Source organism: Anabrus simplex, chromosome 1 (genome assembly GCF_040414725.1).
Source record: "Anabrus simplex isolate iqAnaSimp1 chromosome 1, ASM4041472v1, whole genome shotgun sequence".
Classification (NCBI taxonomy): Eukaryota; Metazoa; Arthropoda; class Insecta; order Orthoptera; family Tettigoniidae; genus Anabrus; species Anabrus simplex.
The window spans coordinates 1,084,236,195-1,084,248,729 of record NC_090265.1 but is presented as its reverse complement, the minus strand read 5'-3'; the positions used below and the strand labels follow the sequence as shown (position 1 = coordinate 1,084,248,729).

General features: G+C 38.4%; 1 protein-coding gene across 4 annotated transcripts in view; it reads left to right on the top strand.

Annotated features, from left to right (window-relative positions):
• Positions 1–757: 757 nt before the first annotated feature.
• LOC136876280 (F-box and leucine-rich repeat protein 13) overlaps positions 758–12,535 on the top strand; it is a 48,952-nt gene continuing 37,174 nt past the window's right edge. The window contains exons 1-2 of one of the 4 annotated variants that reach the window (XM_068225405.1): positions 758–904; positions 11,617–11,759. The gene's annotated coding sequence lies outside the window, so the exon portion shown is untranslated. Of the gene's footprint in view, positions 905–11,612; positions 11,760–12,430; positions 12,517–12,535 lie in introns of those variants that run through there. The other 3 variants (XM_068225404.1, XM_067150099.2, XM_067150134.2) reach the window with 3 other exon arrangements.

The following is a 12,535-nucleotide window of genomic DNA, read 5'->3' as shown; positions in this document are numbered from 1 at the left end:
TACGCATGTTTTCAAAAGGCTATTTGCAGTTAAAGAATTCAATCTTAACAAAAACACTAAAAGAAAAGGTTGCTACTTTTAGTCCTTCCCTTTTAGACAACTCCTTTCTTTCCGGATAACTTTCTGCCCTTTTCCTTCAGTTCCGTTTTTAAATCCGCAATCGTCATTGCACCTATATTATTTCCCATCTCTTTCAAAAAATCAGCAGAATATGGTAATTTCATTTTTATGCATTTAAAGTAACAGTTTCGTTTCGATTATCATAAATTTAGAAATAGCCCATGTAAGTCGCATGTAAAACAATCGAGAAGCGGAAAGCGCATACCGTGTATTACCATTACGCTACCTAGCGGACAAGTTTTACGTGATACATCCCTATTCACTGCCTGCACGGTTGCTATAGTTACATGCTCGAAGGGTTACACTTCCCTTACACATTTTGTCGCGTCATGTTACACACATTTCCAGAGGACTACCAGCTAGCCCCCAGCAATAAAACATATTTATGTCAAAATGTACATGTATACGTATATAAAATTAAGTTTATTACCGCTACTAAAAATCGTTTTCAGTGTTCTAGGCATATTTTGACATCGCGACAAATGGCGGATGCGACCTTACTTTCAGCGCTCGTAACGGCGATCTAGTTAGTTAAAGAGATCTGGGACACCGCCGAGACGGCGGTGATCTGGGAATTCGGGAAGTTTGTGCATAATTTATTCTCTTTGTTACTAAAGCCTTCCTTGCAAAAAGTGGGCGTATGCATGCTAGGAATCTGACAAGTGTTAGTTTTCGGAATATTTTATTGCACGTTGAATTTGAGATATTCACCCAAGTAAATTTATGTGATGTTAGTGTGTTGTAACGTGTTTGAAGTGCCTCGGAACCGGTATAGTTACATATTGTAAGTTCATTTTTACAAAGGTTAGAAAATTGTCTTGTCACACACTAAGCATTTTTTTGTCGTAATCTTCGAATAATTGTGATGGTTTGATTTCTTGCCCTTTCTCTCGAGAATAATTTGAGATATTATTGCCTTTGAAATTTTATTATGCACTTTCTTTTAAATAAATGCTATAATATTAGAGATTTGAAACTTTATGAAAGAGTGGTGTATGAAAAAGTTGTTTTAGGATATGTTTTTAGCGCGCATAACATTATGGCCTATTCTAAATAAGTATAATTCAATTAAACGTAAACTAGCAAGCACACTTGCCGTTTTACATGACAATACGGTGACCTCCAGTTTTCCTATATGGAATCCGAACCAGATCTCAAATTCCCACGTTCTTTGGCTACGGTTCTAAGTACGATTGTATATGCACTGACTGCACGGATTTTTGCCAATAAAACGTCCCATACAATACTGTAATTGCTGCTTGTGATCTTATAGGCATTGGGATAATTACTTGACGTATAGTGTGTCTTGACTAAATAGGTTCGTCAACTACATGCTCACAAAGGTCTCTTAGCAGTTGTTTATTCTTGTTTCCTTTCTTGCATATTCTACTTAGAATTGAAATCAGGTTCTTCCTTTGCTCAACTCACCTCTTCACTCTCATCTGATATGATTTTATCCAAAACATAGAAATTGCATAAACATAACTTACGTTACAAGCATAGCCTATAATACAAATAATTCTGTAGGCATAAATTTTTGCTTTCATAGCTCTGTAGGAAGAAGCCCTCTTGAAGATTATAACTTGATAAACACCGTAAAATTGGTCTCGTGTTTTGAGAACCAGTTCCTTTAAAGGGTAATTATAGGCCTGTAGATATCAGCATAAGAGGTGCCACTGTGAAGTCCAAATGACCAACTCTTTGGGCTAGAAATGGATCCCTAGTCCACTTATCATTGTGGATTTGTGTTATGCAATAGGACAGCAATTCTTCACATTTTCTGACTCAAATCATTGAGTCATGTAAGCTAAATTTTAATTTTTAACTTCATTTAGTAGTAATCCGTATCGTACCGGTAAGTTATGCAGTACTACATTTTACAGTGACTATAACAGTACAAATTGTTAACATTAAGGAAAATAAACAATATCCGCGCTGAGTGGCTCAGACGGTTGAGGTGCTGGTCTTATGATGTCAACTTGGCAGGTTCGATCCTGGCTCAGTCAGGTGGTATTTGAAGATGCTCAGATACATCATCCTCATGCCTGTAGATTTACTGACACATAAATAAAAGAACTCCTAAGGAACAAAATTCCAGCACCTTGGCATCTCCGAAAACCATCAGTAGTAGTGGACGTAAAACCAGAAACAATCATTAAACAAACTATAAAAGGTAACAAGGGTGCATTTAACATTGAGTTCTTTAGCAATTAATAACAAGAAAGAAAGAAACAAGGAAAAAACCCCAGATATAATAATGTCAGTGTCACTAGTAACATACTGACCAACAGAGACATGAGCTTATCAGTTTGGTTTAGAAGAGATGATGGGGAATGATGCCAATTTCAGGTAGAAATTCAGTAAGGGTTACATTACTTTTATAGCATGATAAGGATGTAATATGTTGGAAATCTTAAGTGTAATACCCTGTAGAGGAGAGATGTGTTCCCTGCGACAGGTAAGAATCCACCCGCCGTCCCCCAGAAGTAATTTTGCTTTTATAACCTAATACAATTTATCACGTGCCATAGTCCATCACCTAACCATGTTCCAGCATTTCGATTGGGTGAGACACAGTGGTATATGACGTCACTCATAGCAATGAAGTAAATGAATTCCGTTACCAACACACGCACAAGAAATACACAATTGTCCAGACCAATGGAGGTGTCACGCGGGATACTAGAGGCCTAGGGCCGCTTCGCAGCTTCTAACCTGGGGGCTTACGCCCCTAGACCCACTTTGCTTGATCCAGACCAATGGCTTTGTTACTGACCAATGGTCTAACCAATCCAGACCAATGGCTTTGTCACTGACCAATGGTCTAACCAATCCAGACCAATGGCTTTGTCACGCGGGATACTAGAGGCCTAGGGCCACTTCGCGGCTTCTAACCTGGGGGCTTACGCCCCCAGATCCCCTTTGCTTGATCCAGGCCAATGGCCTAACCAATCCAGGCCAATGGCTTTGTCACGAGATTCGTAAATTCAAAAGTAGCGCCGCTGCACTAGGACTAGTTCTTTATATGAATAGTTGGCAGCTCTGTCCACCGCACGATCGAGCCCTTCGCGAAACTCGAGCGAGAGAGAAACAAATGACAGTAGAATCGCGCCTAGATGCGTGCGCTGACAAATGTAACCTGTTCTGAACTTTTGCAGGGCATTTGCTGCTGTGGGAAGTTGGTAGAATATGAAATGTTGGCACATAGGAGGAACATGGAATACTGGTATATTTCGGATCCTACTTCGATAAATATACAATGGGAAATGAGGTAACAAAGATGTGCATTTAAGAGTAACTTTAATAATTTAGTGCTGAAGAAAAGCAGAGCTTTGTATACTGTAGATGTTTACTCAGGTCCAAGGTGTTCAAGTATAACAGAATTTCTTTCGTACTAAACTGTCTCAGGTTGGGGTTACAGGCTTTCACAATGTACACAAAGAATGCAAACATGTGGTTAATTTTTTTGACATTTGTAGGAGCATCTGATGGCCAAATGGGGGAGCAGAAATCAATGATAGGAAGAACATAAGTAATGAAGTATGATTTAAGAGTGTTTGTTACGAATTTCAGTAAATCTGAACAAAAGTCCAAGAAACCTCATGACACAGGATTTTACTATCTTCGACCTGAGTAACAGCTTTCATTTGGAAAGCCATTTATTTCATATCTCTGGGTAAGCTCTCATTCATATGGGCAGATCGACATTTGAACCATTTTTCTGCATTAAATGTTAAACATTGCCTTGTTCCACATATCCATTGTCTGTACAAAATATTCTTGAGCAAATTTAGAAGCTGCTGTTACATCATTGTTTTAGTCAGTAAAAACTCTTTTTCAGGAACAAGTACTCTGCTACTTACAGCACTGTCTGCCGGGCTGAGTGGCTCAGACAGTTCAGGCACTGGCCTTCTGACCCCAGCTTGGCAGGTTCGATCTTGGCTCGGTCCGGTGGTATTTGAAGGTGCTCAAATACGTCAGCCTTGTGTCGGTAGATTTACTGGCATGTAAAAGTACTCCTGCGGGACAAAATTCGGCACCTCGGGGTCTTTGAAAACCGTAAAAGTAGTTAGTGGGATGTAAAGCAAGTAATTATTATTATTATTATTATTATTATTATTATTATTATTATTATTATTATTATTATTATTATTATTATTACAGTACTGTCTACTGGTCATTGAGACTTTTCATTTCTATTCTCTCCTGTTTCAGTTACACAGATGATGGATGACAAATTCTGTTTTGTATTTGGTTTATTTATTATTTAGAGCCCTTTTCTTTCATCTCATTTTCACTCAATACTCATTTTTGCCTCCCCCATATTCCATCAGTAACCTTAATATCTAGACCACTGTTACTTCTGTGTTGATAGATTCACCAGCACGTGAAAGATCCCCGCAGGGATGTCGGCATCTCAATAAACTATGAATGTTCTTGGTGAGACACAAAACTAAAAGCATTACTACTAATATTACTGCTGCTCCTATGTCCATCATGTCGAACTCTCCAGATGTGAATCATAAATGTGCTCCCTCATAAGATCTAAATGCTTGTACCCTAATAGTCTCGTATTATAAGGAAATAAATTAAGGAAAGTCAAACGTTAGAGGTAAGAAAGAGTACATGAACAACAAATTAACAACAAAATTTACTTGTAAGTACATTAAGGCAAAATTTTAAAATAATGAGCAGGCCTATCAGCACTAATGCATGGAGTTTTACTAATGATTAATTCTAGCTGCATTAATGATTTTACCTTGTTGGTGATATATTACATATCTCCAAGTTGATCATATATCTGGATAATTGTTCTGAGTTTAAACATTTGTTCAGTATATATATATCTTTTATGCAAGGTAATTTCCTGTATTCTCAGGGTATTTTTTTAGGTTTTCTATACAAGATATAAATATCAATTATTCTACATTGTATCAATAGCTCTCAAACCTTCTTGTATATACAGGGACATTCTTTTATCTATGCAGGGGATTGTCACTCACCTGGTCACCGGCGCCGTGAGCTTTTCTGCCACCAAGCACTTTGCCATAATGTGCTTCTCGGCGTCACAAGTTCCCCCCTTCTTTGCAGTTTGCTGAGAGCTTTATCAGTGTAAAATTAAATTTAGTCAAGTGTTCACATATTTAGTGCTCAGTGTGTTGTTCCAATGCCATTTTCATTACATGAGCTTGTGTATATGCTAAATACCTTAATAAAGTACAGGAAATCTTGTGCTGGCCACATTACGACAGGGGACAGGCTTGCAGCGCAGGCGACCAAGCGAGTGACGATCCCCTTCATAGATAAAAGAATGTCCTTGCATAAGTAGGGTCTTTAGGCAATCATATGGATACATTGTTTGAATTTCTTTCGATTGTTGCTAAGCATGTAAGCCTAGTAGGGATTATGTATGCATAGTATGTTCTTGATCCAACGTTTTACATGTCTAGGTTATGTTATTAGTTCGACAGGTTCTAGTATAGCCTATGTTTAACAAAGATTTTGGGGGTTTTTTTTTTCCCTATATCATCAATCTTTTTTGTGCGTAGTCACAGGGTCGAATATGTGGTTCTGCTGTTTTAATTACACTTCATCTTATGTCTTCTGATAGTTTGTTCACACTTGTCAACGACAGAGATTCTGGACAAATAGAAAACAACAATGTGATAAAATTGGCATTACGTGTGGTTTGTCCTTATTTCTATTCTTGAACAAATAGAAAACATTAATGTGATAAAATAGGCAAATTGAACCTTGTCACTGAATCATACAGTATGTTGTGTAACAATTTGAGGAATATTCTGTTACGTATTACAGGGTCTGTGTGGCTGTAATGGGACATCTTTGACAAATCTGTGAAATCTTGCCAACTGTTTGAATACGTCTCCTAAAGATGTAGGCCTAACGTTATTGCTAGCATTAAAACATAAACTTTTCATGTAGAATCCTGTATTCTGAAGGTAAATGATGATTCAGAAATTATTTTTTGTGAGGACTTCAGAGTTATTTCTATTAATCTTTCTGCATATTCTCTGTGAATATACTGAATGATTTCTAAGCTATATTATACAGTTTGTTTTTACACATTATACTGACGTAAATGAGTATTTTACATTGAATCCTGAGGAAAAATGTCCATTAAAATTATGCATTTGTACAATGTTAGAATTCCGAGAAGGCTGGGTGTCTACATGGTACCAACTTTTATTTCCTATTAGCGATTGATTAATTCCAAGATAAACTTTATTCTTGATTCTTATGAGAATGCAATAACTGAGTGACATCATGACTAAGACAATCATTGTTCATATCGTGGCCAAAACTGTGGAATTTTAAAAATGAAATTTCACCACTTTGTGCTTTGGATTCCACATACAACTGGAGGTCCCATGGCTGTGATCACTATATCAAGTTGCATAAATAACATGCTTGCTTAACATCCAAAAAATATTTCCAGAAAAGCATATATCACTAACAGACCATTGTCACCGTTGAACAATATTTCACTTCAGTAATCTGGGACCTAATCGAGTCCGCCAGGTGGCCGTGATCATTAAGGCGTTGAAGTTCGGTCTGACACCAAAGTTATCCGGTTCGAGTCCCGTTGCTTGAAAAAATTTTCACCATCAGAATGTTGGCCGTAAGGGTAGGGGAGGTGGTGGTATACAATTTCTAATCACTAAATTGCATGCCAAAAGCGTGGATTAAATTCCAAACGTCTCTGCACTGCTCATGTGGAGTGAGGGCATATGACACTCTTGATGGCGATTCGTTGGATGGGGATGTTAAGTCTTGAGCAGACCCGTTGGTGCTATTCTACAGGAGTAGGCTATGTGCTGGCACTGGGTTTCACCCTCTCCCTACTATCATATCATACAAGCATAAACTGGACGTATTAAATGTACAGTAATATTTAGTAGATTCATTCAGCGTCATAATAGAGTTAAAAATATTTACAATACTAGTTGCCCAGAATATGCTCATTTGGCCTTCTCTTGCCAGGATCTGTTTATCACGCTCCATGATAACACGGTAGCGGCATCATTCTGAGATCTAAGACTTGAATCCTACCAGGCGAGTTGGCCGTGCGCGTAGAGGCGCGCGGCTGTGAGCTTGCATCCGGAAGATAGTAGGTTCGAATCCCACTATCGGCAGCCCCGAAAATGGTTTTCCGTGGTTTCCCATTTTCACACGAGGCAAATGCTGGGGCTGTACCTTAATTAAGGCCACGGCCGCTTCCTTCCAACTCCTAGGCCTTTCCTATCCCATTGTCGCCATAAGACCTATCTGTGTCGGTGCGACGTAAAGCCCGTAGCAGACTTGAATCCTAGTGGCTTTCTCTCTAGGATTTTGTGCTTCAGAAAAGTTTTAGGACAGTAAGCTTACCTTATTTCAGTCACAAATTTATATCTTTACAGCCCTGTGATTGGATTAGATATTAGTTCATCTTTTGATTGGTTGTAAGGTGCAATTAAGTAACAAAAAAAGGCATTGGTTTTCGTGCTCCTTAGTCAGACGATTTAATTTTCTTCCATTCACATCTAGTCAGTTTGTTAAAGGTCATCGGCCTGGAGGCTGCTTGGATCCTCAAATAGCAGCACCAAAGGTTATGCGATTAAAATGAAACTGCCAAAATTGATGGTAGCAAGAAATTAGGTATACAGATGAGGATTTAGATAGTTTTCTGCTGCTTTCCTCACTGGACTAGAAGAGTGGCTCTATGAGTTTTATAACACCCACACACTAGTCATGCTGTTAATGTCATTACTCATTACCACCCATACTCCAGCAGCTCGCCTCTCCCTGTGGGTGGGGGTGATAGAATAACACCCACGGCATCCCCTGACTGTCGTAAGAAGTGACTAAAACAGACCCCAGGGTCTCTCAACTTGGGAGCATAGGTTGGCAACCACGGGGCCCTTAGCTGTGTCTTGGCATTGCTTTCACTTACTTGTGCCAGGCTCCTCATTTTCATGTATCCTATCTGACCCCGATGATATTAGAGCATTCTTTCATTTTCACACACTTCATGGCCCTTGTCTTCCTTTGCCCAGTATCTTCATTATCTTCATTTTTCAAAGTGTTGGATCCCTTCCATTTTTCCTGCCTGATTGGTTGCCTAGTTGTACTTCCTCTTGAAACAATAACCACCACCACCACCACCCCTCCCCCTCCCCGCCAGCAGCTCCCACACTGTCATAGCCATAAATAAGACTGAGACTTCTGTGGCAGGTGAATTTTGATCTAGCCTGTACCAAGAGACAGATGAAAAAATACTACATCCACCAAAAAAGAGCAAGTGTAGCTAGAACAAAAAAAGACCATTTGGTTGAATGTCCATGACTATGGCAACAGTGAGTACGGAGGCAGATTGGCTTCTACCATTTCCTTTATGTACTGCTGCACTTCCAGTTACAGTTTGTGGGTCGAACACTATTTCATCTACCTTTGTTTGAATCAGATTGTTGCTAACCTCTTTTCAGAATACTGGTACCGTAATGTTAAATGCTAAATAGTGGTCACTCAACACCCTGATGTGAAAATAGGAAACCAAGGAAAACCATCTTCAGGGCTGCTGACAGTGGGGTTGGAACCCACTATCTCCCAGATGCAAGCTCACAGCTGTGTGACCCTAACCACATGGCCAACTCACTTGGTGTGTGCATTTTTTACTTTAAGTGGAGTATTCTTTCAGAGCAATACCCTCAGGAGCCTTGCCATAAATGAGATTTCTATGAGCCACGGGGTTTTTCGTGGAATGCCAGACCAATGACTGAACCTCCTGACTCCATAAATGTTAAATACTTGCAGAGAGATTCAGGTGGTAATTTGAGGCTGAAAAATAGCCATATCTATATATATATTATCCGCGCACTTTTTAGTGATAGATTTTTGTACTCGTTGGAGAAGTAAGAAGGGTTCCGTTATTACTGCCAACTGAATGGAAATGAAATCTGAATTGAATCGATAATATGATCGATCAATATGAATTTTATAAACCTTTATTATTTTAAACAAACAACTGTGTCACACACACAATATTTAATACTATATAACATTTCCCGTTGCGAAACGTGTTCCTAGCATGAATTCTATAGTTTGGCTTTGCTGTGTAACAACAACAGTACGAGTACTTAAAGTGTACTCCAGATGGCGCACAGCGATGATAAGCGATTCTTAGTTTGTGTTTCAAAGGTTGCCAATACGAATCTCGAAGATAACCAAAGTCGACCGCTTCAGCACTAGGGTGTAAATCTATCACTAAAAAGTGCGCAGATAATAGATATAATATATTATGTCCTGACTGATTCATCATCACCGAGCCAAAGTGCTCACCAAGGAAGGATTTTTGGATATTCCTTCGCTTCGCTAAGAGGGTGAAATGAGGGATGAATTGTTTTGTTTACGAACAGTACTTCCAGATATTTAAAGAATCATATTCTGTTGATTTTCCGTGCATACTGAAATCTAGAATGTTGTGGCCTTTTAGGGTTATGATATATATTTTTTAAAGTGTTCGGGTTTTTGTTATATAACTTCATGCTTCGCAGTTTCCTGTATTCGTTGGACAAATTACATTCGTTCCAGTGACTTGGTATACCGCTGTTAGCTAAGCCAATTCAGTTATAAAGAATAATAATAATTACATTCGTTCCATGTGCCTGTGTGACATGTTTTAATGCAGTGTTTTACTGCCTTGAGTGTTTGTTATAATTTTATGTAACGTTCAGTGGTCCAGGTTCCTTTCGATATTTCAGTTTTTTCTTGGACATTTTCATTCGCTATATTCCTATTGTAGATTATCGTGAATAAATCCAGCAAGGTATTTCGAGACATGTAAAGAATCATATTCTGTTGATTTTACGTGCATACTAAAATGAAGAAAGGGAAAAAAATTTGCCTTTTTCACGGTATGTGAGTGTGATATTAATATTGCACATGGTGGAGGCAACAATTTAGGTGATGGTAACTTAGTTATTGGCATTCGGACTTCCAACATAGTGAATGATCTCCAGGATACAAATAAATCCCTTTTCTTTTCATCAGTGAGAAACTACTTTTGTAGTGCCTGTGACTACATCATCATCATCAACAAGTTTCCACTCAAGATTGATGCGTTAAAGAATGGTCAAGTTGCTAGGTTAGACAAAATGTAAGGTGCACAGTTTTCTTCCATTCGTTTTATTCTTCGGAAGGTTTCCTATCATGTTACGCAAGGAAGAGAATGAAACTACAGATGAAGTGGTGAATGAGTTCAGGTTGATGACACTTTGGTTGGGTTACATCGCGCATTCCTATCTACGAAATGTCACTGTAAAATTTATCACAAATGGAACATAATAATTGCTTTTACTTAAATGAAGTGAAAAATTGGCGGTAAATTAAGAAATACCGTCGTTATTAGAGAAATATGAATACATACTTAAGGCCTGCAGACAGGACTCCTTTGTGTCGTATTCCGCTGCTGGTGCCTTTTTTTTTTTTTTTTTTTTTGTTAATTTCTCGAGGTCCAGGGCTAGCACCGAGGAATGGGAGTGCTATCAAATACAGTAAAGATTAATACGCCACACTGAGCGAGATATAGAGGGACAGCTACTGGAACTCACTCTAGCAGATAGACCTGAACAGAACTGATTCTCTCATAAGAGCACGTGTATTTTTGTGTGAAGTTTTTGGTGTTATTTATGCGTTTTCAGGGAGTTGACATAAATAAATAGTAGTGTGTGTCATTCCTTGATATCTCCTCTCAACATGAGGGGAAAGGTATGTGCTGTGTTTGGCTGCAGTAATTACAAAGTAGAGAAAAATGCGCGGTCGTTCTTCAGGTTCCCTCGTGACAAGAACATGTAAGTAATATTGTGTTTACATATATATTCTTCCAGTGACAGAGATTTTTATAGTACTTCATAATCTTCTGAACCTGCTCGACCCATATTTTAACTGGCATAAAATGTAATACGCATATTTTATTCTATAGTGCAGCAGTTAACCTTCAGTACCGACGTGTTGTTGTAGGTGTGATCTGTGGGTTTTGAAATGTCACAGATGTGATTTGGATAAGGTGTATAAGAAAGAAGGGACGCTACGCTTATATAAGAATTATAAGATCTGTTAAGATCATTTCCAGGCCAGCGACTTTAAAAATCCTCAACTATACAGCCAAGGGTATGTTACATTTTTACTCTAATTGTATGTAAGTATTCATCAAAGCATCACCATCGACAACATTTTCATACTTTTCTTTCTTTTATCCCTCTTCTCAGATTAAATCCAATAACACTTTCTTTCTAGACGTAATTTATTTTCCATTTCCGTATATACATTTCCATTGATATTTGAATTTAGCGCGATTTGTTCAGGTCAAGTCACTAGGAGCGCCAACGTCGAATTGTCTCCCATTTTAGCAAGGCTAAATCCGTAAGTGTCGCGTATTATCTCTACTGTATTTGGTGCTGTCTGTGGATTCTCATTATCTGTGTCCATATGACTAGATAGAGCGGCCAGTTCAAACAGCAAAATGAAGTGAACAGCATTCAGTGAAGCAAATGACTATGTTATAGTGATGTGGCCGGAACTCTACGGAAAAACAACAAAAGACGCATTCAACAACTTGGTGCTGCACATTACAGAGAAATATCGTAAGTACCACAAAAATGATTTTTGTTGAAAGAAAAATAGCATGATCCCTGGACCAATATATATATAGATATATTTGTTCGAACGAAAATAACATGATCCCTGGACCAATAAATCACTAGTCCACAGAATTCTTATGTACATTGGCCATAGCTTTTTGTCGCCTATTAAATCTTGCATATCGCGATACAATTCAGGAAATGATATCATCTGAAGCAATGAAACGAAAGCAAAGAACTTCAGTTAACACAGACATCACACACGAAATTGTTGAAAGTGTCAGATAAACAAAAGACATACTATCTGCGCACCTTTTCTGGATAGATTTACACCTTAGTGCTGAATTGGTTGACCTCGGCAATCTTCGAGATTCGTACTGGCAACCTTTAAAATACAAACTATGAATCGCTTATGCATCGCTGTACGACATCTGGCGTACACTTTACCTACTAGTACTATTGTTATTTACACAGCAAAGCCAAACTATAGAATTCACTCTAGGAATAAGATTCGCATCGAGAGATGTTGTATAATGTGTGTGCGACACAGTGGTTGGCTTAAGATAACAAAGGTTTAGCAAAATTCATATCGATCGATCATATCGATTCAATTCAGATTTCATTTCCATTCATTTGGCAGTACTACTGGAACCGGAATTGCTCCCTCCTTTCTCCTCAAACCTGTACACAAATCTATCGATAAAAAGTGCGCAGATAGTACGTGTGTGACTGTGAGCGTAGCGTCAAAAGTACTTGTAAAGTAGGTATACATAATATTC